The following is a 5,363-nucleotide window of genomic DNA, read 5'->3' on the forward strand; positions in this document are numbered from 1 at the left end:
TGTTGCCATAAATAGTCTGGATGTCCTCAGAATTCCACATAAACAATACCCACTATGACATAGATTCAGTTGGATAAAATATACTATGATTTCTGCTGATGGAATGTGTGCTAAATGTACTACACATATTATCTCATTTAATATTTATATCAAATCTATGGGGTAGCTATTACTAGCTCAGTTCTTCAGTTGGAGAAACAGAATCAGAGAGCTGAAATAACTTGCTCAAGATCCCACAACTGGTAATTTGTGGGACTGGGAGTCTTGACACCAAAGCATGTTTTTGTAACCACTATGTGCAATTGAAACACTGCAATAAGCTCAATGTTATTCTCCACTGACATCAGTTGAGGCTGATACTCAGAGTAGTTTCAGAATTGAAACTTGTGTGGAGTTCTGCTCTATTACTTGTGGCCTTGGGCATCACTTAATCTTCCTGAATTCATGTTTTCTATAAAAGAGGAATAATGGTGTTTACTCCATAGCATTTTTGGGGGGATCCCATGAAATTATTTAAGTACTTTATAATTAAGTATTATATAAGTTTGATCATGTAAAAGAATGAAGTTTTAAAATGAGAAGCTGAGAGTCTACATGAATGAAAACAGTAACAAAGTAGTTCAGATTTTAAATGGTTTCATAATTAACTTTATATTCACATATTTCAGTTTCTAATTGATATTCTTTCTTTCTTTCTTCTCTTATTAGTTCACTTCATAGCGAGGGTTAAATATTTACTGTATAAGGCATGTTTTATGAGTTAGGAATATATAAATGAAAGTAGCATAGTATCCACATTATGTTTTGCTCATGCTATTTTTCATTCTGCCCCTCTCTTCCCTCTTTCCTTCTTTCCCTCTTTCCTTCTTTCCTTCCTTCCTTCCTTCCTTCCTTCCTTCCTTCCTTCCTTCCTTCCTTCCTTCCTTCCTTCTTTCCCTCCCTCCTTGCTTCCTCCTTCCTTCTTTTCTGTAATTTTACTGTATCTTTTTTTTTTTTAATTTTACTGTATCTTAACTGAGGAAAAAAGATAACCAACTCATCATCTTTGTTTGCCTCTACTCATTGTTTAGAAATAGTTAAGTCTGAATGCTTTTAAGTTAGTTTAACAGTATGTCAAGACTCTGAAGATATGTTCATTTATAGATACCTCTGTCTGCAAATTAGGCCTTCCTACTACTGTGAAACATTAAGGTCTTTAAAACCATTAAGATTGTTAGCTTTGGCTGCAGATAAGCAGAATAAACAAACGCCTTTCCAAGGGGGACTAGTTCTGCTGTCTTCATTGGCTTTCGAAGCTCAAGGAAGCCACAAGTCTCAAAAAAAAAAAAAAAAAATTCTTATCCCCCAAACTGAGGACTTTCTAATGGGCTTCATTGTTTTTTGTCTAGTGTTTCTTACAGGTGCAGATAGCATAATGTTTCTGTGTTGGCTGTGAATGTACTTTAGTGGTTTTCTGATTTGTGCTAATCTTCATACTTGTATATAATTAGTTATCTACCTACCCATATCTTGTCCCAATGTTGGCTCTGATAGACAAAACACATAACAAGTGTCTTTTCACTCATGAATAATCAATCAGTATATAAGTGTAAATAAAGCATGGAAATATATTTCTAAATTTTGAGGGAAAAATTGATGGGTTTTCATGTTAATTCACTAGTTTCAATGTCTTCCTCTAACCTGGTGGTTCTTAAGGAATAAATTTGCCCCTGTAGGACATTTGGCAATATCTTCATAGGTTTTTGGTTGTTATAACTGCTACTGCTGTCTAGTAAGTAGAGACCTCAGGGATGCTGCTTAATATCCTGCAATGCACAGGACAGTCTCCTAGAAAGAATGATCTGACCCCAAGTATCTATAGTACCAAGGTGGAGAAACTATGAGTCTAACCTCATTCTTATTTGAAAAGTTTGGGAGATATAATTGAATTTTTTAAGGTTAGTTCTGCCAGCCATAGCCTTAGATTTCCCAGTATCAGAATAAGCACAATCTTGAGCAAAGTAGGGAACCAACAACACTTCACTCAATATATTTTATTATTCCAAAATGAAACAAACCAGAATTTTTACTTCCTTTGACTCATTTAAAAGGCTCTCTTTAAAGACTTTTATTTTAAATGTTGTATGTATATGAATAGGAATGACACCATAGTCTTCTCAGTGGTTAAGATCTCTAAAAGGCTAACATGGCTTTGGCCAATCAGGAGAAGGGTAGAAGAATAATGAATGCAACCACCACTTGTTAAAGTACTACAATTTGGTGATCATCGTGAATTACTTTCACTTTTTTCTAGAATCTCCTTAAGGTTTTCTCACTTTAAAACCCTTGCTCACACTATTCCACTTTTCCCCAATGGTTAAAATTCTACCTATATCTCAAGGTCGAGCTTCTGGACCTTTCTGGACCAGTGTAAGAAAAAATCATTGCTTCTTCCTTAAATAACTTTTGTGGATTCTAGCCCTCTTTCTGTGGTCTTCTGTCAAAAAACTATATGCACATGTATTTATAGATATGTTTATCTTATTAAAAATCTATGGCGTCTTCAACTGAAATTTAAGTATTTTATATTTTAAAGGTAAGGCTCTCTATATCTTTTGTTTCTCCTAACATCTATTAGCATGCACTTAATTGGCATTTAATAGATTCAAGTTGATTAGTGTTTTTTGCAGGTTTGCCTTTCTCATGGAGTTGAAAACCACAGTAAAGATAAAGATATTACCAAAATAACATTCTTTACTGTGCAGCGACTGTGTACCATTAGCATGTTGAACGGAATTACTTATTGTTCCTCCTTACTTGGTATCTCTCAGATACCCTCATTTAGATTATTTTAGTGTTTTTAAGTCCCAGAAATAGATAGCCACAGCAACATGAATTATCCTGTTTTATTTGGTGTATTTTAAAGCATTGTAGATTTCCTACAAATCTTTCCCACAGAATGTTCTTTCTTGTTAATGAAAACTCTGGAGAGAGAGGTGGAGGTTGAGAGGTGAGGACAGATAAGAATTTAGCTGTGTGTTTCTCACAGGGCAGCAAGTTGTGGGAGACTTTGACCTGGATCCCTGGAGCTTATCTCACATATTTGTTAATCATGTGGAAGAGGGAGCATGCAGATTTTAAACTGTTAGCTGCAATACAAACCATACATGTGTTTGGTTAGGATAGCAATGAAACATAAAAGCAGGGAACCAAGGTTTGCAATTCTGCACTTGCTTTTTAAAAAGTTATCCTATGTTCATACCGTAAAGAACAAATCAAAATATGATGAGGTAAACATTCTATATAGTCATGAAATGAGATCACAGTTAAATACTAACATATTTCTTTCCTGTATTCCCTTGAAAGTGTTTTCATCTCTTGCTTTCCAGTTCACAAGTAGCTTTACTCTTCCCTTCTCAGTACTAAAAATTCTTTTGGACTGTTCAAATTTTCTTTTCCAAGCAAAACAAAATTATATATTGCAGATGTGAATTCTTTAGATTAAAAATAGGCTCACAGTTTGAAGTTTAAAGATAAGGTATAGCAGTCAAAATGTTTGCAGGGTATACTTTATCAATTATAGATCATTTAATATCCCCAGTGTGCTGACTCTGTTGCCCACTATACAAAATAATTCTTGTTGAATTATTTTGCTCTTGAGGAAGCTTATTCATTTTTAAGACTCTCTACTCAATTTTAACCTGGAAACAGGCTTAATTTTACTATAGGGATGCTGCAGTTATAAAGTTTGATATATCTAAAAAAAAAAGATTTTATATTTGTAAAATACCAATTATACCCTATTTCAAGCAAACATATTCTTCAAATACAGGAATAATATGTAAGAGGTACATAGTAAGTCAAGCATACTTAATATAAACTTTATGTATGCTCTAAGCCACAGAAGAAAAATCAGTGTAGAATTGAATTGCTCAGTAATGTAGCTAGTTGGCTTGATGACCTTGGATTCCAAGGCCTAATTTGCTAGGAGCCAGAATCAAGATGGTTTTATTGAACAACAATTAAACATCTCATTTAGCCTCCTTCATTAGTCTCAATGATGACTCTAGACAATATTCTTTTAGGATTATAATGTCCATTTTCTTTCTATTAATTACATCTTTTGTCTACATTTACATTATTACATTATCTCTAATACACTTATTTTTGATAAAACATTATTCTGTTTTTGTCTCTATATTGGGGAGGTCAGGAGTGCTATTATGTGATTTAAAATAAAATCTTCAAATTAAATTTTACTCAGAATTTCCCTCTTACAGTTCAAAATTTTATGAGATCATGAGCCTCTTTCATTTGATTCATTGTTATTCTTTTGACTTACACATGTAGCAAAAACTTAGATACCTGATCCCTAGATGGTCTATGGAGCTATTTTTAGCATTAAAATTTACCATGTAAAACCTGCTTGAGTTGGTATTTATTTGTGATGTAAGAACAAGTCATTTTATTGGTGCCTTATCAAATATGGCATTATTTTCCCACTACTTTTCATAAGATGTTTGGCAGCTGAGGGTGAGAGTGGCTACAGAGGTGATTAGAGCCAGTGACCTGATGGCTGAAAAATTGTTGAGAATCTGATATGGACGATGGTGATATACAATGTTATCAACCTTCCTGGTTCTTGAGTGAAGACAAGAGACTATGACATTGAGATTTCCATTTGTTTAAATGTATGCTGTAAAAATTGAATGTTTTTTTCTGAAATCATTATATATATACAACCTGTCCATTAGTCACCTCATACATTTTATTATCACTTCATACTTTATTTTCTTCCTTTGACCTCAGGAAGAATCCCAAGTAATTCTAAAACCCATTAGTATCTCTGAACACTCACAAAAAATCCATAAATGATTTCTTAATGGTCATTACTAATCGGTATTAAGCAATCTTGGACTGGTTAGAAGTCATTGTATAGAGACTTTAAAAAATCTTTAATACATGAATTCTCTTATGTTAAAACTATCATTTCCCTTTTGAGTATCTAAAAATAATACAAGATGTTTACCCCTCAGTAAAACCATCATAATAAATGGGAAAATTCCACTTTCACTCTCCATTATTATAGTATGTTGGATCTTAAAATAAGAGAGTTGCAAAAGTTTTTAATTTACAAATAGGTTGAGAAATCCTAATTATTCCCCATCCCCCACACTTCCAGTTGATCCCTTGAGTAAGACAGCTATAGACAAAGGCTTAGTAATATTGAGTTTAGATATGGTTTCCAGCTTCTTTGGACACTTGTGCCATTTGAGGGATGATCTATAGTACTGTGGGATATAATATATTAACACAGAACCATAGGGTTTAGAATAATACAGATGGAGTTCAAATCCTGGCACCATTATATTGTAGTTGTATGC

The sequence above is a fragment of the Canis lupus genome, chromosome 14, assembly GCF_048164855.1.
Source record: "Canis lupus baileyi chromosome 14, mCanLup2.hap1, whole genome shotgun sequence".
In the NCBI taxonomy this organism is placed as follows: domain Eukaryota; kingdom Metazoa; phylum Chordata; class Mammalia; order Carnivora; family Canidae; genus Canis; species Canis lupus.